This window comes from Pholcus phalangioides, unplaced genomic scaffold (assembly GCF_987345545.1).
Source record: "Pholcus phalangioides strain wild (caught in Gottingen) unplaced genomic scaffold, Ppha-v1.0 ptg000022l_1, whole genome shotgun sequence".
NCBI classification, from domain to species: domain Eukaryota; kingdom Metazoa; phylum Arthropoda; class Arachnida; order Araneae; family Pholcidae; genus Pholcus; species Pholcus phalangioides.
In genome coordinates, this window is record NW_028301615.1 from 14,471,845 (window position 1) to 14,499,391 (window position 27,547).

Here is a 27,547-nt window from a genome sequence, read left to right on the forward strand (position 1 = left end):
CTATCATAGTTTTTTGACGAATTTGCTGCAATCAGTCATTCGAGGGGGGCAGAGTATTGAAATGTGGAACGCCATCCCATTTATCGTAGCATGACCTTGATGATCCTCTCACCAAGAAAAACCCAAACTCTAATCTGAACCTAAGGTTGCACATGATCTTCGAATAGTTGATAGTTGATAGCACATATCACAATAAAACCGTCTGAAAAATACGATACTTTGTTTTGGTGAAGTGTTATTATGCACTCACATTAAAAACACCCTCTACCACGTTTGCTATTGCGATTCAATTACACATTCTTAGTCCAAAAATGTTTGTTTAGGTGTCTTATATCACCTCTCTTAAACTTTGTTCCATAAATTCAGAATCACCCTGCATCTTCAGAATTGAACAATGACAGCCGTAGGAACCACCCGGCATAGGGCGTGTCAACAATGTACGTACGTATTCCTACAATTCGGAGCTGTAGTCAGCATTGAGTAGAAAGTACGAATATTACGATAAATATGAATGTTGAAATTTGTGTACTATAATATATTTCTATTTATGATCAATTTTGCCAGCTCAACTAAAAATATAACATAATATTCAACATTATCCTTTTATAAAATATTTTCGAAAATGTAAAAAAATTTACATTTAACTTAGAAGTGGATTTATTGCTATTTATCAACTTTTACGCCCTATCCATTTTCTTTTATTCTGGTGAAACTGAACCTAAAAATAATAATAAAGACGGCAGAGAAGAAAACAATAGGGATTTTAATTTTTTTTTATTTATCTATTTTTCCGAGATAGATTTCACTTTTTGATAGATGTCGGTGGCTTTATTTGGAAACCGTGATCTTTTGCTGTCTTTTTATTTCTTTTCATTCCCCACTAAGCTATAGCTGCAAAAAGCTAGCGCTAGAGACGACATAGGAATGAGAGCGAAACGAAGGGTTTTAGTGGGGAAATCTTTTTCTCTCCTTTTTCTTCTCTATCTTTCTTTTTCCTATTTTCTCCCGTTTGTTACGCTGCTGCTTAAGCAGTTGGAGCAAGTTTCAAATAGAGCACTTGCAGTATAAATCTATTTTTCAAGGATCGGCGGGGGAAAACGAAGAAGAATAAGAGAGAACGGTGTATGGAGACGGACGGGTAAGTGGAAAGTTATGGGATTACGTGTATGCAAAGAAAAATGAGCTTAGAAATATCAAGTAAGTGAACCGAACCGACTGCAAATAACAGGATTCCAGAATCGAATTCTCCTCTTCTTCTTCTTTGTGTTTTGTCTCTTTGGATATGCCCGGTCATACCTTTGAGATTGAACGGGGAAATGAATCTTTATCGTGTTGAACTAAAAGCAAGAACTACATAGACGAACGGAATTATAGCTCTCTCTCTATACGATAGTTTCTTGGTTCATGGTGCACGAACCGAATGTGATCGGCAGAAGACTTAAATCTCAAGTTGGAATTTAATTATGGTTATATAAACATGCGCAGTTATTGCGTTTAATGTACTATGAACACAACAGTGCCCGAGTGGTGCAGTAGTAATTTGCTCGTCGTCTACCAGGTAGGTGCTACTACCATTAAACCACACATGCACCTCGTCCATATTCCTCTTCGGAATTTCTAACGAATATGTGAATGGTGGAATGTGTGTATGTGCGTGTAGTGAATCTAACTGCGAAGTTTATTTCTGTGTAATGCTTTAATCATAGTGCTGCCATCTGCCATAATTTTTCTGACTATGAGTGAATAAATGTGTTGTTGTAGGCCTGTTGCTCTCTTGCCCTGTTGCGAGACTTTTTAACGGGGTGATCGGCTCGCATTTTCCCTCCAAGTTGGAAATCACAGAAAACCCACCTTAGCCGACCACCACTGTGGCGACGATGTAGGTTGCTGTCAGATCCATGGGCTCGATCTGAGGGAAGAACATCGAAAATAAGTTCTCTACCTACCGAGCATGGGGCAACTACCGATAGATAGTCCCTTCATTTCCCACCCAATTCCATCGGTTGAAAATCGCCGTATGACTATGTGACCAGGGGTCGTGAATTCTAAACACAATTGATATGTTTAAAAATGAGTACGATAAACATATTTGGATAAATCGAAAATCTGTCCATACTTAGACAAGATAATCATAATTTTTTATGGACAGTGTATTTATATTTTATCATAATTAGTGGTCTTTTATTGCTCTTATTGGGTTGTTGTATTTTGATATAGTTTAGATATTTATTTGACATCCATATTTTTATGGGCATCTTTTTTCAGCCAACCTCGTTGGGCCTTTGTATTTGTATAAAAATGTTGAACCCGTTTTATACGAAGAATGTTATTTTTAAAATTTTACTTGAGTTGGAAATGCGTTTCCTAAAAATCTATTCGTGACATCATTACGAAAATTTAATACGAAATTCTGCCAAATATTGTTGAGGTTATGAACCAAAATCTAAGGTCTGGCACACGTATTATTCTATTTACCGTGTTATATACACGATATGTAGAATGAAATTTTCGGAAAAATTCACATGTGCATGTCAACAGAATCGAGTGTAGCTTATGAGTATACCATGCAATCCTTTAATTTTTGGTACATAATCTGCACCGTTACCAGCTGAATATATTGTGAAAACAACAAAACATTCCATTCATAATAATCGCTTCCCCAATCGTGTTTCGAATATTACATGAATTTTGCTTAAAATTTGACACAAAGAGGAATTTTAAGCAGAAAGTGACATAGGAAGTGCAAAATGTATTATTGTTTTCAACATTTTGGGGCACTTTCTAAGTAAAAAAAATATATTGTTAAACCACATTTTACAGAAAAGTGCTCTCGAACGTAGTCGGATATCTTGATGTTGTTGCTTGATTGTGCTCTCTGGAAACATCCTAAAATCATTCTTAGCATACACAATGGCAGCTGTAGTTGGTTTTAACAATACGAGTTGCAGATTTGTTTCCTGGAAAATCTCCATCGATTATGGATACTGATCCTCGATTTCAATTCGCTTCTTATTTGACAGACATCTGAATGAGTCTTCAGCCTGCGTAATAAATGGTAAAGAAATGTGTTCATGATGCATAATTAACTAGAATTACATCTTTTCACCGTACATCTACCTAAGGTATGTGTATTTCACCTAAAGTATGTGTAGAGCTACTTAATTATATCTAAAAGATGGTCGGTAGAGTCTGCAGGGATCGGGTATGATTTCATCAGTGAATAGTTGGTTGAAAGACATGCGCAGGAAATTCATTTAATACCCAGAGCATCATCATCATCATTCTTGTAAATAATTTCATAACCGAGTGCAACGAACATCGGATGGAACAGCGGGATTTCTACTTGTTTCATCAGTGGGTGGTCTGTTTTCCTCCTTCAAAATACTCCTTGGAGCAGTTCTTGCAAGAATAGAGCGGACGCGGGGTTTCAATTATCTCCGAAGTGATGTATCGGTTCCCGAAAAATTTTTGTTTTTGAGAGTTTGTAATTATGGGAAACTTTTACAGCACACACACACACACACAGAACTATGGAAATAGCCGAACCTCCACAGATGCAGCCAGAGATAAATGAAGGTATTTTACAAATTCTCCTCCGAATCCAGGAGTAAAATAATCACGCACTGACAAACGCAGCGAAAGGATTTAGTTTCTATGTGGATCGATGGCACGTTTACAACAGGCTCCCACGTATACCTATCGCTGTTATGCGAGCAAAATGATCGAAACCAAGCATTACCTCAAAAACGGATACAACTGGAAACGGTCCCGAAAATATTCCGATTCCCCGGTTTTAGCATGTTCCTAGTTATACTACAGGTGCCTCTGCAACCTCCATTGCAACTTATAAACAATGCCCGTGAATAATGACACAAGCGTTACTTTTTATTTTTTCCATTTTAATCATTTTTAATAGATTTTATTCTCGCTTTATATCTTCGATTAATCCTGAAGCTTTAAATATTGATTAATCGTTCATGAATTGAATTTGAGAAAGAATATCTGCTCTGCGAATGTGATTTGCCTGTGTACAGGAAAAGCGGGAGGATCTTGTTAATTTAGTTCCAGATTCAAGAAGTGTTTCAGAGCATGAAACCAACTTCGCGAATGCGAGCCGATCTCCCCGTTAAAAAGTCTCGCCGCAGAGAGCAACAGGCCTACAATGTTACAATTATTCACTCATTACACTTCACTCGCTACGAGTTGAAAAAAAAACTCATAGTGTACAAAAATCGATTGCAGATGGCAGCACTACACATAACAAGCATTACACAGAAACAAACTTCACGGAAGGGAGGTTCACTACACATACATTCCAACATATACCAATTCGTTAGAAGTTCCGGAGAGGAATATGGACGAGGTGCATGTCTGGTTTAGTAGTAGTAGTAGTATTTGAAATACAAGATGTCCCAAGAAGTTATTAAAAAAATCCATAAACCTTAAGGAATTAAAAAGAAAATTGAATGCGGTTTGCAAAAAAGATATTCCTCACACAGAAGTGAGGAATACATAAGGTTTCACATAAGGTTTTTATTATGATGTTGGCATTGGTGAATAAAGCACCATTAGTGAAGTTATTTTAACTCATCCACGAATCGCCGAATAAAGCTTTACGAACGTTTCGGACACCGGAGGGGTTGAAGAAAGGTTTAGGGTAAAATTCTGTGGCTTTCTTTCGTACAACTCCCCCCCTTAACTCCTTCTTAAACTGCATATTCCTTCATACCAATTCCTTTAACTTTTATGAATTTTTGACTTATTTACGAATTTATGGGGTGCCCTGAATTTCAATATTTATATAAGCACTATCTCAAAAATTTCCGGAAATTTCGATAATTCAAATTCATTGCATGGTTAGAGTGGTTCTGCGCATGTTTCCTGTGAGAATCTGAATGGTTTAGAGCAGTACTCTTGAATCGCTGGTCAGCGGACGAAAACCGGTAAGACAGAATTTCATGCCCGTTCGAATTTCGCCCATATTCGTACATTTAAAGCATAATTTTGCATTCATTTGAATATTATAACATCTCTATATTGGTTTTTAATTTTTCTTACCCGACAGATCATCTACGAATTATAGTTCTAGATTGCCGGTCCGCAAATTATTTTTTACACTTATTTTTAACTTGTCAATCGAAAAATTATTTCTCACTATTATTTATATTTTGCTAATCAATTTTTTTCCTCCATTCATTTCTTTACCAGTCCGCCAATTATTTCTCCTGCTTATTTATGCTTGGCCGGTCCCGTAAATTATATTTCTCCTATTTATTTATTGTGTTTGCACTACGTATTTATTATATACAGGACGTAACTAAATTGATGGTTATAACTGCAAGGAGTGATAGAGAACTCGCCAAAACAAACAACTATCAGCATATAATGTGAGGTCGAAAAGCAAGCGTCGAGCCCCAATAAGGCGTGTCCGCTCTGGAGTGGATGAAACGTCTGTCTTTTGCTAAACCCGTCATGAAGCTGCTATTCGTCGGCAGAAATGCAGCAATATTTGAATGCGGAGAACGCCGATGTGCAATTTATTTATAGGGGTGCAAATGAGAACGTCGTAGAAGCGGTAAGGGATCAGATCCAAACAGGGCGGTACCCGATCCGAGAACATTGAAACGCTTGAGCAGGTAACTCACGGAGTCGAGTTCATTCCTCGCCCATGGACATGACACAGCGTCTGTACACTCCCTTAGGATTGTGCGGAACTACCTGGACATTGTTTTTCCGAACAGATGGATTGGCTGCTGTGGGAACGTCACTTGGCCTCCAAGATCTCCCGATCTATCCCGCCTAAATTTTTTTCTCTGGGACAGCTAGAAACCGTCAGTTACGAGACGCGAGTCGAGTCGTCAGAGTACCTTGCCACCCGAATCAGTGTCTTAGCTGCAGACGTTCGTGAAATGCCAGGAATCTTCCACTGTGTACGCTATTCACCACTCCCCAGTGGATGTGACACCTGTATTGCAGTTGGTGATCATCCATTTGAGCGTTTGTTGTAAAGTTTTTGATAATAAAGATTCTTTATCCTTTCTCTTTTCGTCTTTTCTGTGTTCTACATTTTCATCATGCAGCCGCTGTCTCGCGGCTCGTTACCGGTTTCCGACCCTACATTGTGTGGTGAAAGTTGTTTTCGTGAGTTCTATCACCCCTTACAGTTCTGACCATCAGGTTTAATTACACCCTGCATATATTTCTCTTACTCATTTATCGTTTTTACTATTTATCTTTTATTCATCCAATTTATTTTTTGTCAATTCCCAAATTATTTATCCCATTTATTTATTGCTTTGCCGGTCCGCAAACCATTTTTCACATTTTTCCAGCGCAATTTTCAACTTCTTTCATGGATCCACCGTTGTAAAAATGTTGAATAATTCTGGTTTAGATGCAGAGAGAGAGAGAGAGAGATGATTTTTCTCCGCCCAACAATATATACCGAAGACGGAGACTTTTCCTATATATTATGCTGAAACTTCAATGAAATACAACTGCATTGATTTACAGTCCTGTTTAATCATAATTTTTGAACCATCAATTTTTTATTTAAAAGTAATTATAATGGAGATAATCGATTTTATAATCATTTTGAATCGGGGAAACTAATTAAAATGCAGTGAAGTTAAATTTCTATGTGATGCTAACAGAGAAAACGTACAGAAATGCGTAAATAGGGTGATTATTATTATTTTTTCATGCGTATGTATATTTTGCACATATTACATATACGCATATTTCTATTTTGTTTTTTTTTCTTCCCTAAATCATTAGAGTGATAGGCTTGTTAATCACCTGGTTGTGCTTATGTTTCCACGTCAGTATGGATAAGACCTCCGCTGCCGCTGACGTATTCTAATTAAAAGCGTTGTTAATTTCGTAGCAGTCATTAACAGAAATGAGAGCGTGTCGGGAAAAGGTCTCGAATTAAATTATCCTTTACTGAAAAATTGCTGAAAGTTTAAATTGTTCTAAATTAGCGCCGGAACATTCGTTTTCGCGACATCACTCCGCTGTTTAATGATACGGGACACTTATTGAGCATCGGACAGCGTGTGTTGAGCTTTTTTTTCCTCCTCCTTCAACTTCCATTATTAAGTGTAGCTATTAAAATTCTATAATTGTAAAATTTTTAATCCGATTATCATTATTATTATTCACTTAGAAATAATTCAGTGTTTCGTGTCTATTCTTCATTCGAGAATGAAATTAATGTAGTTATTTCATGCACTTCTCGAAAGATTTCGGAGTTAATCTTAAAATAATTAGTTTCGAATGCAAATATTTTATTCCCAATAAATTATAATTCGCCTTTAGCTGCTGGCTTTTTGTATATACAGGGTGTCCCATAAGTATATAAATACAGTCGACACCGCTTAATATGATCGAATCAAGGCTCGGGGTTTATGATATCAATACCAGATTGATTACTGTATCCGGAAAAGTCCCGGTTGCAAGCATGAAGATCATAAGTCCCGTTCAAAACCGGAGATGGTCCGTTTTTCCCTTGTCCTAAATTTCAACACCGTGGTGTTTTTTTTTTTAAATTAAAGATTTTAAAAATATTGTATAATCCATCATATCGATATTGCGAATACAATAACTGGCATACATCTACGATCTGATATCTGAGCATGTTTCAGTAAACCAGTTTGGAATGAGTTTGTCACCATGAGTTTCATTAGTAATGTGTCCTCCTTCCTTGTGAACGCAGTGCCATAAGGAATAATAATCATAGTTGCTGCAACAATATGCATGGTCCGATAAGGAAGTATGAAAATGTTTTTTTTCATCGGAAGGGGGGGGGGCAGGGGTGCACCCTCTTGCGTCCTACAAAGTCTGCAACTCATGAGAGAAAAACCTCAACTTCAAAAACGCGCAAAAAAACCAGAAACTTGGAACGGAAAGAAGGCGATAACATAAACCGAAATCCTGATAAGTATAAACGAATTTTACCTATGTGGATAGTATTGGTCCCTCCCGTTCCTTGCAAAAGTGATAACAATACATTGTTATGATGACATTATCCCTGATTTTAATAAGCGGCGTCGACGGCAGTTCAAAAATTCATAAGTATTTAAGGAATCGCTACATTTAAATGCGGTTTGTGTGCGAAACAGTTATTTTCACTATAGGAGGATGTTTTTTTGGTACGATAAAAACATCTAGTTCAAATGTTTATCGATAAAAATCACTGCACGAAAACAAATCACTGGAAATATGGAAATCAGAGTCTTATGAAAGAGTAAATGATTAACAGCTCATTTACGAATTGTCCCTATTACTTGCGGTTTCATAAGGTTTTCATTGTGATTGAAGCATTCGTGGTAAAGTTGTTCTGTTTCGGCCACGAATCATCGAAGCATGCAGTCCGGCATGCTTTACAAACATGCCGGACGCAGAAAAGATTGAAGAAAGGTTCAGGTCCAATCACTCTTGACGGACTTTCTTGCAGTACCCTCTAGCGACAAAAATCGGAAATATTTTTTTTTTTCTGTACGAAAAAAAATCCCCTTTTCGAGAATTGAGTAATTATTATTCCGCAAATGCCATTCCAATTACCAATTGCTTCAATTTCTATGAATTTTTAAACAATTTATGAAGTTATGGGATACCCCGTTTAACTGGCGCATCTAACCAATCTAATAGTCAGTGGTTCCGTCAAAGTACCGAAATTCACCAGGGTTCACACATCCCAGCTGAGACACGGATGTCTTTGTCCAGCTGGAACGAAACGGTTAATTGGACCATACTTATCAACGAAGCTCAACTTCTACTCAGGTTAAGCCATGTCAAATTAACTCATAAAAGTGCACGAATTGATCCATTTACTAATCAAGTAGAACAACAATGAAAAATGAATGAAGTGAGAAAGTGAAGCCTCTCTGAAAATTGCCTGCGTATTATGCAGCGTTCGGACAGAGTGGTTTTCTAAATCATAATTTCGAAAGTCATTGTTGGAGTAAAGAAACTATAGTTGCCTGTGAACTATTTTGTAAATATTGACATTTGTCGAGATCCTTTGAACTCTGAAATCTGAAAGTTGAACGGTTAAAGCGGCGAATTTTTGAAGTTCGTATTTCATCACTTTTTTGAAATTACTGTTAATTAAACTGTATGCAGTTTCATATTAAATAAATAGTGTTCTATAACTTTGGGAGTTTCTATTACGCTTTTCCGTAATTTGACACTAAGGGTGAGTTTGTTTATTGCATGTGACAGGACCTTGTCACTTTAATTAACCGTTGAGGCATAACTGTGGACCCATTGATTATCAGCAAATTATTTTAGATTGAAATAGCTTCCCTTGCCACCTGTGAATCCCCTCCTTACTGTCATCGAACTGCGTTAGCAACCACAAATTTTAGAATGGAGATTAGCTGATTCCTATTTTACTACCACTTTTTGACGTTTCGACCATGAATTTAGGTGCAGTTCTGATTCTGTTCTATTCACGGATACGATTTTAAGACGATGTGAGTTTTGATGAACCGGTATATCGGCCTTCTATCCGACCACGCGATCTCACATAGCGAGTGGTCTGCGCTGTATCAGGTCATTTCCCTTAGAAGAAGGGGTTATATAAGCGTTAAAACGGATGTTTGGTGATTCGATTTATTGTATTTTGAGTGATCTATACGTTGGACCTGATTTTCTACACAGTGCGCATTTGCTTTATATCCTGAAGATACTTTTGAACGAAAAGAATGTTGAAAATACATTAATTATATATATATATATACATATATATATATGAAACATGTAAAAATTCTTAAATCCATTTTTGAAGTCAGTTAATCATTGGTCTCAGACAATTTTCGGACTAGTTTAATCGCATATTCTACGTTATTACAATCTAAATTTCTATAAAGAAAACCATAGATTTTTCTTTCAAGTTTGCCGACAGATAAGTTCGATTTATTTTAACCAACATAATTATATGGCATGGTAATGTACTGCTCTACTGTTAGTTTACCTTACTATAGAAAGAATCGTAAAAAAAAGGAAGTTATAGATTGGTCACCATTTGAATTTTCTAGAAAATTCATCTTCAATTCGTATGAATTTCACAGAATGCACGAGAAAACTCTAACATATAGGTATTATGTATACATGCATACAAATATTGCGAGTTTATATCCAACACACGAGGCATTTGCAAATGACATATCAAAGTTCGAGAACTTTCAAGTAACGTAACAAAATTGGAAACGGCGTGATTTAGTTACAAGAGCACAAAAATGCACACCCACCCACATACACACACACAGCCATCAGTCTTATCCTACAGAAGTCATAAATAATGCATATAGTTTTGCTTCAAAAACTAAGAATGAAAAGGAAGGTTGGCGATCTCTTGTTATCTCTTTTGAAAAGTATTCGTAAAAGTCTTATTTCTCAAACACACACACAAAATGAGAAGGCGGAAATGATGCAGACAAGAAAGAGGGCGGTTGCATGACGTATATTGTTTGCTCGAGAGATGAACGGAAGGATTTTTACCCCTTTAACAAAAATATGCAGAAGCAACTCAATGCGTATTCAGTTTGTCTCTGGAATGCGTTATTCAAAAAGCTGTCTTATCAAAAGCATCTCCGGAAAGAATCAACGGAGATTGAAGGGCGGAGGAAAAAAAAAATGCACGTATCATATTTTCGATATTTTTTTTAATAATAACTAACAAACAAGGCTTTGAATATCTTCAAACAACAAATTTGAAACGTTTGAAATTGAAATTTCAAATTCTTTTAGCAACAAGGAAGAAAAAAATGTTTTGGCATTTTTAGCTTCTCTCTCTCTCTCTCTCGGCCAAACGTTCTGTGTTTATTTTATATTACTTGTACATACTAAGGGAATACATGAATGCAAAGCAAATGCATCGGTTGAGTATGATTAACGGAACTATTTTTTAGGGTTCTAGAAGACAAATAGGTAATGGAAATAAAGCGTAGTCAATTTTTTTGTTTCAGTTGGATTTCTCTAATACAAAAGAGTAGTTTTAAAATTGGCCATATGAGCAAGAAAAATGGAGTTGAACGTGGAGTTAATGGGGAACAAATGAATCTGATGAAAAGTAATTGAACGTATCTGTCTATTATTTGATAGTCTAATTAGTTTATTTTACCCAAAAGCATAGCATCGCTTGATTTACAAATAAATACAAATACAAATACAACGCCACAACAGGCAAAATGCCCAACGAGGTGGTTGAGAAAGCCACCTCGTTGGTGGATGAATGAGTTGTAAATATTAATTAACACATACATGCAGCGGTGAATGCTTAATTCCTATTGAACCATTGAACCTAGAGGCACACTTCCAATTAGGAAAAAATATCCAAATAACGTGTAGTGCTTAGATATGTAATTCATGTTGCAAGAAATGTATAGTTATTGAAATAAAAAAAATAACTTTTTGTACGGACACTCTGTGTTCAAGAACCAAATTACAATGTCATTGCTCTGCCTTCCCTGATGCCAAAAAAAGAAAAATAATAATAATAATAAAATTACACGTTTTTAATTGCAATATTCACTGATATATTTGAATTCGAGAAACGAAGGACAGTTGGGAAGGAAAGTGAAAACCTAACGGACAACGTTTCTTTCCCTTATTTATGCTGTTGTTTCGGAGAACATTTAGACTATATAATATCTCTGCGAATATTGCACTTGGAAACGTGGATTTTTTCGTTGTTATTGGCATCAGGCATGGCAGGGCAACAACTTTCCAATTTGGTTTTTCAACACAGAGTGTCCATATAAAACGTGGACATTTTTTGTTTGATACAATCCCTTGTGACATATCTGAGTTCTACACGTTATTTGGTTACTTTTTCTAATTGGTTCTTCAGGATCAACGGTTCGTCAGTAAATTGCGGCAAGTTGAATTGAGAAATCACCCCTGTACAACAGTAATATAGGGCAATGTAAAGGAAGTCAAACAACAATAATAAAATAATAAAAAAAGTTTCCATAAAACTAGAAATATTGTAGCGAGGTTATTGAAATAGAAGAAATAATAATAATTCGATTAAATATAAAATTCAACAATTGTTTTGTAATATTTTTCATGAACTACATCCTTCTATTAAACCCCTTGTTATCATATCTATTATTGAATGAGAAAAAACACACACACATTCAAATTAAACAATTAAAAATAATCAAATATGAGAGTTTTTCCTGGAGATTAATGCATGTTTGAGCTGTATATAACAAGCTAGGCTAATGGGTTTACTAATGGCTCCAAGGTGAATTTTTCTATAAACATTGTAGAGAAGAAGGAAAAAGAAGACGGACTATATCGTGTTGAACGTTCCGATAAGGAAAATAAAAAATGATTCTCAGTATCGAGAGACGAGTTTTTGAATCGATGGTGTCATTCTCTTACCTTACCATTATCTAACTGGAGGCAGACGTCATTGACAATCATTGTATCGTGAAATAATCTCCGGTATCTTCCGGCCGATCGTTTGTCAACGACTAAGCACAGCCTGCAGCAACGGCGTCTTCAACGTTAAAACTAGATTTAAAAAGAAATACGGGGATCGTTCACAAAGAACATGGGGGAAAAAATCCTATCATTTTTGTCATCGAAATCTCAAATGCAAATCTAAATGTAATATTTATAAGGGGTGTACGAAGTAAAGGTACCTCCTAGTTACCCACTTGTAGTGACAGAACCACGCATGGTTTTTTATAAATTGGAAGATGGAAATAAACTTCACACGGAGCTTAAGGGCACTGAGCTATAGGAAAATGATCAAGTTTCTATTTGGATAATTGTATAAGACATTAACGAAAAAAATTGATCACCAGTCCGACTGTATGTATAACTAGCTATAATTACTGGTGCTGCTCGGGTTTTCTTCAATTACTGGGAGGATTGAAAAAGTGACATACCATTATAAAGGCATATACATGTCTGAAACGCGTTTCTAAGCAACCAAGGTACACAAATTAAACATTCCGAAAGTGATTGTTGAGGCCCAGGAAAACCATTGTTGCCCGACAGTTTTTCGTCTATTTCCGGCATTTGCCCAGCTCTGACGAACTTTTAAAGTAGCCTATAGTTCAATACCAGCCATGTTTGGTACGTATGCAAAATTTAAAGAAGATTAAAATTGTAAAATTGTAAATTTGTAATAAAGAACCCACACACACACACACACACACAGAGAGAAAACCAATTATATATATAGATGAAATTTTCGAAAGTTTACATTGTTATGAATTATTTGAAATGAAAAAATGTGCGGTGAATAGGGAAACGTAATTGTAGTATCAAAGCAATTCAAAATTTTCAATTGATAGAGTTCTGCGGAACTCTATAAGTCTAAAATTATAGTATTTAAGAAAAAATGACATGTGTATATATGTTATGGTAAATGTGATAAATCAGTTATTGCACACGGTAACTAGTCATTATACGACATTGGTAGACATTTCCCAAGTGCTTATGATTACTGTAGAAATGCCAAAAAATTGCAGATTCACAGACTCTGCGTACTTCTCTCTATGAAAGAATGCTGTGTTTAAGGGGCCAAGAAAAATCTTGTTAACCGAGAGTCCGTACATATACAAATAAAACACCATAAGAGGCAAAATGCGTAACGAGATGGCTGAGAAAAAGATGCCCATAACAAATATGGATGTCATATATTTCAAAAATACAGAAACCCAATCAAAAATACAATCAAAAACAACCTATATAAATGATAAAATATTATACAATGCCCATAAAGGATACTTATGGTGTTTTATTCTAAGTATGGATAGCTTCTCGATTTATCGCAACATGTTTATCGTATTTATTTTTTAAACGTGTCAATTATGTTAGAATTTACTACGTCCGGGGGTAAGGTAAGCTATTCCATTTATTAGCCGCTGTGGTGGACGAATGAACATAGTGACGGACTCGCATCGCGAGGATCCGGGTGCAAACCCCACCGTCACCACAGTGGTGGACGGCTCAAGGTGGTTTTCTGCGGTTCCCAACTTCAAGGCGCAAATGCGAGCCGATCTCCCTGTTAAAAAGTCTCGCCGCAGAGAGCAGTAGGCATACAACGCGCGCGCGTGTTATAATTATTCATTCATTACATTTCACGAGCTATGAGTTGAGGGAAAAACCCATAGTTTAAAAAATTGATTTCAGATGGCAGCACTATACATAACAAGCATTACACAGAAACAAACTTCACGGAAGGTTCACTATACATACACCCACATTCCAACATGCACGGGCGGAGATATGGGGGGGGGGGGTGAGGTGGGCATTGCCCCCCCCCCCCCTCCCGCAACATCAAAGGTGAAGTCGACAGATCTAATACATATATGTATAGACGAATCGACATCATCATCATCACCATCTTGCCCCCCCAGCAATAATGACCGTGGCCCCCCCAGACTTCCACGTCTATCTCCGCCTATGCCAACATGTACCAATTCGTTAGAGGTTCCGCAGAGGAATATGGACGAGGCGCATGTCTGGTTTAGTAGTATTCCATTTATTAACAATCCTATTAGAGAAAAATTCGTGCGATACCATAACCTAGTCTTTTAACAATCGATACTGGTTTCCCCTAGTAAAAGCAGGTGATTGACGGTGTACTAGTAATTTATGGTCCATCCTATCCATCCCGTTGAAAATTGTGAACACCATGATCATATCTCTCCGACACCCCTGCGTTCACTCCAATTTAAACATATTCAAAATATGAAGTCTCTCTGGAATAGTCTCATTTGTAGCTCTTCTCTGCACCCGTCCAACCAAGTCTATGTCCCTCTGTGGGTATGATCTTTAAAACCTTACAGCATATTCCAGTCCAGGACGAACTAAGCCTCGGAAAAGCGGAAGAATAACTTTAGGAGAACGCGAACCTTTTTGAAACCAAACATTCTATTCGATTTTCTGACTACCGCTGAACAACGTTCAGAAAACCTAAGCCGCTAGTCCGGGGCCGTCATTTCAACTTTCTCCAGGAAGTGGGAGGGGGGGGGGGCAAAGCGCATGTACGCAATGTCTGTATATATATATTTGCATATATATATCATTTTAAGTGTATTTTCAAAATCCAGGGGGGTGACAATGGTCTCCCCCGCCGCCGCCCCCCAAATGACGGGCCTGCGCTAGTCAATGAGAATTCCCAAATCTTTGACCCTAGTTGCATCCGGGATAGTGACACCATTCAACTTCTAAGAGAAACGTGGATTGTTCGAACCAAAATGAGCGACCATGCACTAGTCAACGCTAAACGTCATGCTCCATTCATTTGCCCATGCTGCAATCCTGTTTAAGTTGGTCTGGAGCAACTCCATATCGCTTTGATTTCCGACTTCCCGCATTAGCTTCACGTCATCTGCGACTTTTCTAGCAATCCTATCGATACCCTGATCGAGTTTATCGATGAAAAGTGAACGTATGAAAAGAACAGGTCCTGATTTTCTTGATTATTTAGTAATTTTTTTCTCCTCTTATACCATACTTTTGTAACAATGACACTAATTTTTTTAAATACTCTATATTTCATAATTAATGAAATTGAAGTTCATTTACAACGAAAATAATAATTGAAAATATTGAAATTTCAGTTCAACTAATTAAAAATAATCCTCACAAGAAAATAATCTAATTAATTATGATTTTAATGCAAAATTTTAATAAGTTCCAAAACACTTACTTATCTGTAAGGAAACAAATTTCCTGAGATCAAATATTGGTTTTTTAGTATTCTATTTTTTTTATTATTGTTATTTTATATATATTTTTCAATTAATTAATTGTCATCAAAATATTGTCCTAATAGTTAATAAACAGAATGTAACACGGAATATTTATATTATAAGACACCCGAGATATTTTCATTTATGGAAGCAAATATAAAAATTTCGTAATTAACTCGAATTTCACTAAATAAATAAACACGTATTATAAGAATCCCCATCGTTGCTTCTTTGCCCTTTATTTCACGTAATGGCAGAATATTTTGTGAATAGATGGTCTTTAAAGGCATTTTTTTCCCTCCGTATTTGATTTTATGCATAAAAGCTGGAAGTTTTTTGGGGAACACAATGATTAAGATATTTATCAGCTACTCAGCGAGATACGAACATGTTCGTAATTCCTTTGACGTCGTCATCACCTGGCCCAGGAATCAATATTCCCAAGGAAAATCTTTTATTTTCAATATTTTCGGTTCTTTTCTTTTTTTTTTCTCCACTTCTAAGAGCAAAAATATGCGTTTTTGAGAAACTTTGAATAGAAAATATTATATAAACCAATCTTGTTCGTCTTTATCTTTTATTAATGAATGCAAATGCATTCATAGTTATGATACCGTTCTTCTAAAAATTTGTTTAAAATAAATGAACAAAAAAAATAAAATAAAATAAAACAAAAGAACCATCATAATTGTTTTGTTTTAAAGTCACGTCAAAAAAAAGAATTTCTCGCTGGGAAATAGAATTTGCATATAAAATAAGATGAGGAAACGATCCTTTTTGTTTCTCTCTCTCTCTCTCTCCACGAAAATGAACATATTTTATTACGTAAACGTAAATTTGACGTAAGAAGAGATTGGAAAATTTAATTTGTGGAGAGAAAAAAAATAAACTTTTCGAGAGAAATGAAAAATATATAGACGTTCATAGTTTATGTGTGTTGGTTGCATGGTAAATGTGGAATGGAGCCACTACATGCCACTGAAATTTGATACGATTTGAATATTCGTGCGTTGATATGAGGTAATATAGCAGGAGAATTAAATTAAGGTATATATAGTTTTTTTTTTACTCTCCCGGTTATGTATTAAGAGAGTTTACAATTCCGATAACTTTTCCGTTTCATATGTTTTTAGTGAACGGAATTGTTGAATTTCCTGTCTCCGGTGACCATAGTGATATATATAGATATTATTATTATTTTAACATAAAAAAACACGCGTATGTTAAAAAAAATTATAATAATTATGCTTATTGTTATTTTATTAAAAATATTTCTTATTATGGTGACGAAACAAGTATTCTGTGAATAATATACAGGGCGGGCGAAAATTCCAGGATAAATTTTAGAAATTGATAAAAAAATCAACCAATCGACATAAAAAGTTGGGATTTGCACTAAATACTTATCCATGACCTAGAGTTCTTTTTTTTTTCGAATTCTAGTTCACTCGATCAACTTAGGAACCATTGGATTGTTTGTTTATCGAAATGAGAGTGAAACAAGTGACGCACAATAAGTGTTTTTATAACAGAACTGTAAGTGGATTCGTATGACCCTTGACGGAAGTCCCTGCGAATCAAGATTGTGTCGCTACCCATAACTAAAGAATCCCTCTCTGTAAGTGGCTTTTTCGACTCATCTTTGAAGCCTCCACGAATCAACTTTGAGTTGTGACACGTAGCTCAAGAAGTAGCTTTGTACGGCCAATCTCTGCAGCCTCTGCGAATCAAGTATGGGGCTTGACCCATAGTTAATGAATTCCTGTCTGTTAAGTGAATTGGTACACAACCAATCTCTGAAGTTCCTGCGAATAAAGTTTGGACCGTGACCCATGGATAATGAGTCCCTGGCTGTAAGTGGCTTTGTACGGTCAATCCCTGAATCCCTGAATAAAGTTTGTGGGAATCAAGTTTTTTGAATCAAGTTTGGGGCGTGACGTATAGCTAATGAATTCCTGGCTGTTAAGTGGATTTGTGCGACCAAAATTTGAAGCTCCGGCGAATTAATTGTGGATCGTGACCAATAGTTTATGAATCTCTGGCTGTATATTACTTTATACGATCGAACTCTGAAACCCTTGTGATTCAAGTTCGGGTCGTGATCCATGGCTCAAGAATCTCTGGTTGTAAGTGGCTTAGTACAACCAAGGTTCGAATCCTCCGCGAATCAAGTTTGTGTTGTGACACATAGCTCAAGAATCCCTGTCTATAAGTGGTTTTGTACGACCAATCTTTGAAGCTCCTGCTAGTCAAGATTGCGTCACGACCCAAAGGTTAAGAATCCCTGTAATTCAGATTAAATGAAATATCCGAATATAATTCTAGAAAGAGGACAATAATTAATGTCTCCACAAGTACGAAATTCTAGATCCCATGACATCATTTAATATTCGGTACTTCAACGCACCTAGAAGCCAAATGTGCGAAACAATAAATAAAATTTCTTCACATATTTACCAGAAATGAATATCGTAAATTAATCAAGCATTTCATTATATTTTTCACTGGGAACGTGGGAAGATGGAAGAGACGCTTTAATCGAAATGTAGTTATTATTTAAGTGTAATTTTTTTTCATTATAAATTAAGAACCTTTCAAAAGAGATTATTCGTGAATAAGAAATTAATTTTATTTCATATGAAATGGTGAAACAGTTCCGGTTCATTAATACGAGAATTAATTAAATGAAATCATCGCATTATCTGACGGTACTTTCGGTCACATTATCGAGAAATCAAGGGTTTTAAGTTAGTCTTTCCTTTAAAAAAGTTTTTTTTTGTATGAAGGGGACATGAAATTCTTTTATTATTTGAAGGGAAAAAAATGTAAGAAATTGTCTGGAAGATCCGGAAACGGAGACTTTGAAGATGATTGATGCTGAGTTATCAGCTGTATCAATATGTCGTTACCATTCCGACATTTTTTTTCCTTGTCCTGTCGTAAGTATCTTCTTTGTAACTGTTCCGTGAACGTTATATAAGAAATTTTGAAATTTTTTCCGTCTTTGAGAACTGGAATTTCCTAAAGATAAAACTTTTCCGGTTAAAATGATATATTTCCGTCCCACTTTAGTATCTTAACTTTCGTTTACCAAATAAGCAAGTGCACAGAAGTCTATAATTGAAGTTTCGTGTGCTGTGTGAGTTGTCTACATGTTAAAAATATTCATCTGAATTGTGTAAAACGATAAGAAGTCACGTGGAAGAGATAGGAAACCTGTGTTCAACGAAAAAAAAATCACGTACTCTTGCGATTCCGTTGGAGACAGGTTTTACTGTACGTGGCCGGTATCATTTGCAGGTATCTTCTAATGTCCTCCTACTTACGCAGGTCCCAGTGTTCAACGGAATAGTTACAGTTTTACCATGCGTCTTTCTTTCAGATTAATGTTCCACGAAACACTTAAGAAATTTCCAGGTAATACATGACTGATAGCTTGTGTTGTACTGAATTTTGTGTCAGAGTAAATTTCTTAAGCTCTTTTCTCTAAGACACCATCAATTGATGATGATTGTCAAAAGCCGTATTTTCAAAGACTATATTTAGTCATCAGCTGCGTAAGGATACTAACAGAAAAATTGTCATCAGCTGGTATATACGAGTTAATACATTAAACTGGTTTAATATATAGTATATATAGGCTGGCTATATTTCAACTGCTTGTTTTCTATTAAAGTAATGTGTTTTAAACCAGTTTAATGTATTAACTCGTATATACCAGCTGATGACAATTTTTCTGTTAGTGTCCTTAGATCCACATAGTCAAAAGCTCTTTTTAAATCGAGAAAAACTGTTATTGAATATCTATTATAGTTAAATCGGCTATTTAAATAGTTACTTAGTTCTAAAATGGTCATTTCTGTATTTTGATTTTTTCGAAACCCATATTGGTTAGGTGCTAGGAAGTCCTCATAATTTAGGAAACTTATGAGCTGTTTTTTCATACACTTTTCTATTACTTTTGAAAAAATGGGAACAATTGATATGCGCCTGTAGTTTAATAAGTTATCTGTCACTCCTGTTTTATAAATGGGATGTACTATGGCATATTGTAACTGACTATAAAATAATTCCTTTATTATTGATGAGTTGATTAGTTTTTTTAGTGCATCCATGAGATAATGTGCGATTATTTTCAACATCTTAAGGGTTATTTGATCGCATCCACTTGCTTTGATAATATTTATTTTTTTTATAATTTCATTGATATCATTATCATTAATTTCAAAAAAATACATCTGGTTGTTAGATTAGTTATTGTTTGCTCCTCCTCACAATCGCAGTCTGTACCTAGTTCCATTTCTTCTATGTTTCTTGTTATAAAGTCCTCATTGAATTTTTTCGCTAGTATTTTATGGCTGTCAGAGATTGGAAGTATATTATGCTTTACATTTTTATTTAGAACATTGTGATTGATACATTTCCATTACGGTTTCTTATTATTCTCACATGCCTTAAATTTATTACTAATGTGCGTTTCCTGTTTCAATTTTTTTAATATACATTTTCAGTTCTTGATTATATTTCTTGTATTCGAATTCGTGTGAAACAATATTTGGATATTTTTTATATTTTTGTACAATCTTTCTTTATAATTTATTCTTTTTTACTATTTCTTTAGTGATCCAATTGTTTAAATTTCATTTTAACTTTTTTTATCCAGAGATTAGAATTTGATGTTATAATACCAGGAAATCGTTTGTATTTATTTTCTAAACATCTTTCCTCTAGGGCACCAATAAAATTTATATTTACAATAAAATCTTCGAATTTATTGCTAGTATATTTAAATGTTTGTTTTGATAATGTTTTACCTTCTGGTTTCCTTTGTATAAATTTATATATCCTATTACTGGAAAATGATCTATTATTTGAGTTTTGTATACAAAAAATTTTGTGGAGTGTTTATTTGTGTCTGTAAAGAATATGTGGTCTAGGATCATTAAACTTCACTCACAGTCCGAAGTAAAAATATAACTTCACAAAAGTAACACTAGAGATTATATTTTCACGTAGATGGTGACGTGCATCCAGCTGCTTCTGGAAAAACTCACTTGGTAGTACAATGAAGACAGACCGGCATTGCGCTGTGTTTAGAATAAAAAGACTGCCTTCCAAATTTTTTACTACCCAATCCTCAGATCTCAATCAGTGTAATTTTGGGTTTGTGATATCCTTAAATACAGAATATGTATGTCAAAAAAAAATCGGGTAAAGCAGTAAATACGCCCTCCAACGTTGGTTTTCAGATTTAAATTTTTGCTTTTCCTCTCGATATCTTTTCCATCCTTTCATTAAGAAGAAGAAAGTTTTATTTATTCATATCATCAAATATCAAATGTTTTGTGGTTGAGCTAGTTTGTTAGCCTCGAAAAGTAGTGATGATAATATAATATTCAATGGAACTTCACAAATATGCAAAAGAACGAAAGAAAGAAAACAAATCTACTAGCATAATTAAAGAAGGAAAATAAGTGGCAGAACATTTGAAATAAATAAATCATTTATAGGTATTTGCGACACTTATACAATTTCTAGAAGTGAACTAAACTTAGAATGCCAAAACTTCCTAGTTCCCTCCCTCATGTTTTAAATACAGACAATTCAGAGCAATGAGTAGCAGATATAGGTACTTATAATGCTCACCTAGAAATTATTTGAAATATTAGTCATTCATTGCATAAATCATGATTTGATGCTTTGAAATACGAAATCAACAAAGTTAGAATCTTTGTCATTCATGATTCACAAAGTTCTCCCAGTTATTCTTCATTGCCTATCAAAGTCCTTAAAAATATTAATTTGCCTTATGTCATGTATACCCATGCTGAGTTTGCTCTTCTTCTTCTTCATGGCGTGTGCATGGAAAAATTGGAAAACACTATCGTTCCTCAAAACAGGGAAACCACTCGTGTATATTTGGCATTTTGACTCGTTCACGATTTCCCTTGGAATGTGCTAGTGAAATTATTCATGTGCGTATGCACTTTGCTCCGTTAGGGAAGGATAATTAAGTTAAGGTTCAGCTTCTCAGCTCTTTCATTAGGCTTATGGTCTGAATCACGTTAATTGACGAACGCTTACATTATTAAATGAACGAGTAATTGGCTTAATACATTACATTCCTTAGAGGAAGATGTCTCCAAGTGTCATTCATTCTTCGAATGTAAAATCTAGTTCATCATCGCTAGACATTGCCTAACGTGATTTCTTAACGGGAGGGGGGGGGGGATAATGGATAACGACGGTACTCATGTGTGATGACTGATTCGGAGTGCAACGGAAATGCAATTTTAGCATAAAATTTATGCATAAGCATTTTTACATGTACTGATTTTAAAGTGTTGGTGTGGTTCAGAAAGCGCATTGTGTGTAATAGTTCTTATGGCCAACGTGGCTTGAAACTTAGAGCAGCGCCCTTTTAATGCAACTGCAGCTTCTTTCCTTACAAAGTGGATTCGTCCTCTCAACCCATGTTAGCAACCTCCACCATTTCTTCAATAGTTGATCAATCCTAGAACAGGCAATATAACCTGCTTCTTCTGAATTGTTGAACCTGTTGCTTCTGAAATCGAGAGACAAATGACAGCACTTGCTGAACACATAGCAAACATTCTACAGAAACAAACGTAACTGTGTGGTTCAGCAGTATAATAGTAATGACCGCTGTGCGGTCGTGTTGGCATCGGCTGGACTATCATCGTGAGTTTTCAGATACCGATGACGGTACAGGTGATTGTCGGCAGAAGTTGGTTTTCTGCGGTTTTTCAACTTCGTTGTACTAGTCAATGTCCCATTTCAAAAATTCTCTCTGTAGAGATTAAACAAACTTTAATCACACACGATACTTAAAACAACCTGAAAATTTCTGTATCAACCGTATTCACTTCAAACTTTAGAAGACAGATGACAGCAAAAGCTGAACAAGTTTAATTCTTATTAAACGGAAATAGGTTTGGGTCACACTCATACACTGAGAACACACGTTCCGGCACGCACAAATTGATTAGAAATCACACAGAAGGATGTTCAAGAGGTGCATGTACGGGAAAGCAGTAGTAGTAGTAGTAGCTGGGTACTCACTGCCTACATAGTGCTGTAGGCACACGCATACCGTTGTTTTTTTCTATAAGGGGAAACGATTCGGTGTCTAGTAAGTTGAAACACGTTTTCACGTGAATTTCAGAAAATGATTCAAAATATCTGCATAGAACAGATTAATCACCCAAATGAAGACGAAATGTGGCTGTGAAGGGCAATTTTGGCTGCTAAAAAAGGTTTTACACGAAGAAATTCTGAAATGCAACGACAAACTAAACGATGAAATGTTTCTCAATGGCCATCACAGTGACTTGTAGCTTAGAATGTGATGAAAGTAGCTGAAGAGAATGGATAACGTAGAAAACTCTGTATTCGTTTAAGGTCGATATGCTTGCATTGGATAATAATAATAATAATTTCATCCTACTTAAATAATATCACTACAATCAACATCAAAATCAGATATATCCCCCCCCCCCTCAATAAATACACACGCTTGTGAAGGGGAAAACGTGATTTTGCTGGCCACTACGCTGTAAAATTCGGTGTTTTTTTTCTTTCTACTACAATTGTCTGCCCCTGTCAAGTTTGCTATCCGAGTTAATTGAACGCCCCCCCCCCCCACCAATCCTAGTTCGGTCCTTCAAATAAACTTTTTAATGAAGTTTTAATGACTTTTCATTGTATTGTGTTGTATAAACTGATTGTCGGTATACAGAGTGGATACTGCCAACCGCCAAGTAATTGCATACGTGATTACTTGTGAATGACTGCCATCTTCAGTTATTTTCCTTCGACACTGGCGTTTTTTCCTCTTTTTATAAAATTATGTTAACCTAGTTATTACGCATTATCTTCGCCCCAGTATACTGAGAAATTTATCACCAGATTCGTAAAGGGTTGGCCAAACGAGATCTATTGCAACAATTGTTTTCCCACAATCAACACTTTCTTTTGCCATTACTGGATAATTTTCTTTCTTTCACTGTTAAGTCAAATTTTTTGAGGCAAAACGGAAAGAAAAACAACTGGTTTGCACAAATTAAACTTTCTTGATTACTTTCAGGGTTACAGCATTGCTATCAACTTAGAAACGCCAAGTTACCAGTTCGGTGCGCATTCGATGAATTTGGCAGAATTAGAAATTGGCGTCATCCACTTATATTACAAATGCAAGGCCACGAAAGGCAAAATGCCCAGCGAGGTTGGACAACGAGAATGTCCAATGCGTTGTAATTCAATAATTAATGAAATCAAAAAACTGAAAACACTTTTCCATATTAGTCATTCACAGTGAATCACATTTGTAATTATTAGACGGTCGATAGTATCCACCGTGTATAAAAACGATTTTCACAAATCTTTCATGAAAAACGTAAAGTGTTAATTGAAGTAAAATAATCCATGGATGTATTATCAATATTATTACCACATTATTTTTTTCATTATGATTGCTCAGTGGCTTTATGGTAAAATCATATCAGTAGATTGATTTTGAAGGATTGTATCGAAAGCTCGAACTTGTGTACTACATACAAATAACTAAAAGAGGAACAGGTAAAAACGATGCATTTATGTTTAAAATAATCCACTCATGGATTCCGTTCTTCACGTTTAACGAGTGCAACGAGATCGAAATGGATTGAATGGAAAAGAGGAAAAATATCCAATAAAAAAAAAACACGAAAAACAGGAAAAAATAACGTGCCATATTGTTATAGAGGATCGACAAAAATTGTAGTACACATTGTGAGTAGTGGTGAACAAGGAACACGGTGTTTTAACGTCGAGGGTTGAACACGATGACACGCCTCGCGTTTCCAAGTGAACGACGTAGAGTAGTGTTCCGTATGATATACCTGTTTCTCGTCGTTACAAAAGCGACTGACTAGCAGATATCATAAATCCAGCGACGATTTCGAGCTGCAGCAACAACGGGATGGACTTGCAACTCATCGTTTTCGGGGTGGAGGAGTGCAAAAACCATGCTGACAGTGTAAGGGAAAAACCAATTTTACTAATGGAGTCCCAAGTGGTTAAACAGGCTCGTATATCACTGCTTTTCATCTCTCTCTCTGTCTGTCTGTATGAGGCTTTAGTGTGTGTGCTTTCAACTTCACCCATATATATATACACACACGCTACATCCTCTAGTATAGCCTCAACGACTACCTTTCCAGGAATAAGCTGGTATTTTAGGAGGTGGAATTGAGTGGAAAGAATTCTCAATGTGAAAAGTACGTGGTCGTGAGGCTTAACATGACAGAAACTATGTGTAAGAGCTTGCTTGCGCTTTGCTCATAGTTTTATTATTATTCCTCCCTCTATCTCTAGCTCCGTTTTTTCCGTTTTTGTCCTAGAAATCGTTGTGCAAACCGATTTCGGGTAAATTAAATTTCGTTAATATAATAGCGAATATGGCCAGACGTGAGAGCATATCTCACAAGGTCATATATATTCACACCTGTTATATGTTTTGCTCTTCAAGAACAAAATGATTAATAATAACTGGGCAATTATTATACCACGGCACTTCTTAATACAATTTTCAAAGTCACTGACCTTTATTAGCGTGCAAGTCGCTTAATTAACGTAATCACATCGGAAACGGGATTTTTGCTACAAATACAAATGCCACAACAGACTAAATGCTCTAGCAAGGTGGATGAAAACAAAAAGATGCCCATTAAAATATCGTTTTCGAATATATATCTGAACTATATCAAAAATACAGCAACTCAATAAGAGCAATAAAAAACCAATAATTATGATAGAATATAATAAATATACTGCCCAGAAAAAATTATGGTTGTCTCATATAAGTATGGATAGCTTCTCGATTCATCCCACTATGTGTCTATTGTACTTTTTAAACGCATGACGTGCTAGAATTCACGAGCCCGAAAAGAAAGGCATTCTGTTTATTCACAACGCTATTAGACAACAATTCTCTAACACCACAGCCTTGAATTGTCCTTACCAATCGATGCTGTCTCTTGTCGAAGCAGTTGATTTACGAGACGTAGTAATAACTCATGGTCCATTTTGTCCATTGCGTTGAAAATTTTAAACGCTCCGACCATATCCCCTCGACACCTGCGCTCTTCCGATGTAAACATTTTCAAAAGGATCAAGTCTCTCTTCATAGTGTTAGGCCCCGTGTGCTATCAAGAGCACGCATAACTCTTCCCTGTACTCCCTCGACCAAGTCAACGTCTCTCTGTAAGTATGGTCTCCAAAACATAACGGCGCACTACAATCCAGGATGAATTAAGCCCCGGTAAAGTGGAATGATCACTTTAGGAGAACGTGTTTTGTAGAGAATGAAACCGAGCATTCTCTGTACGCTTTTTAACCACTGCTGAAAAATGTTCAGAAAACCTAAGCCACTCGTCAATGAGGATTCCCAAATCGGTGATCCAAGTTGCATCCGGAATGGCATCACCATTTAACTTGTAAGTGAAGCGTGGGTTGTTCAAATCAAATTGAGCGACCATGCACCTGTCCACGCTAAAGGTCATGCACCAACCGTTAGCCCATGCTGCAATCATATTCAAGTTCATCTGGAACATCACGTTTTGCCTTGGATTCCCGACTAACCCTATTAGCTTCACGTCATTTGTGCGTTTGCTCAAAATCCCATCGATACCCTGATCGGCTATCGATAAAAAGTGAAATAAATGCAAATACAACACCACAACAGGCAAATGTGTGTGTACGTTTAGTGAACCTATTGTGAAGTGTTTTCTGTGCAATGCTTGCTATGTGTAATGCTGCCATCTTCCGTCAATTTTTCTGACTGTGAGTTAATAAATTTATCATTGTAGGCCTGTTGCTCTGTATGGCGAGACTTTCGCGCGTTGTTCATATTCGCGCGTTGAAGTTGGGTACCACAGAAAACCAACTAGAGACGACCACCACATTGGTGATGCGAGTGCATCACTATGAATACTCGACCAACAACGGCAAAAAAAAAAAAAATCATCCCGAGGAAATATTTATATATTTTCCTCGGGATGATTTTTAACATTATTCGAAATTGTTATTAGATAATAATGATAAAAGTATTCTTGGGAAAAAAGTTGTAATTATTAACAATGTATTTTTATGGTAATGTAACATTACAAAAATATGATTTATAAAACAACCTATAGTTATATATATCTGAAGGTTTCTTTTAAGAAAAATTGTTAACGGGATAGAAAAACAAATTGTCGAATATTCCATAAATTACAAATTGCAAACATCGCTCTACAGGTTTAGCACAAAAAATGATTTTTTTTTGGGATTTGGAAAGCTTGGATTTTAATTGATTTTTATCTGGAATTATAAATCTATGTTCATTTGTGAAATATATTATAGTTCTTTTAAATTATATTGTAGAAATATCGCAAGATATTCATCACTAGATATACAGTAAATCCAAATATGTTTAGAAGGAAAAAAAAACTGAATAATCTAGTTTATCAATTTTTTTAAATATTTTACTTAAACACTCTTTGTATGAAATCGCATTTAGAAAAATCCAAAGCTTGTTCTTTTTATATGGATTTCTGAAAATATAATAAAAGTTGATGAACCGTCTTTTTAATATAATTTCTATTTTTAAAGGGGAACGTCTCATTAAAGATCATGTATTTATACTTAAGTAAAGTTTCAAGAAAAATAACGTGGGAGAGTAGAAAGAGTTCTGAAGAAAAACGAGGAGCACAGATAAAACGTATAAGACAAAGGATTAACGAAATATATAGGGAGCAACGACAACAAAAAAAGATCAA

At 35.6% G+C, this 27,547-nt stretch overlaps 1 long non-coding RNA gene across 1 annotated transcript in view; it reads left to right on the top strand.

Moving 5' to 3' along the window:
- Window positions 1-1,087: 1,087 nt before the first annotated feature.
- The window catches only part of LOC149069508 (uncharacterized), a 52,053-nt gene continuing 25,593 nt past the window's right edge, over window positions 1,088-27,547 (top strand). The window contains exon 1 of the long non-coding RNA XR_016195095.1: window positions 1,088-1,138. This is a non-coding gene — a long non-coding RNA (uncharacterized LOC149069508). The remainder of the gene's footprint in view (window positions 1,139-27,547) is intronic.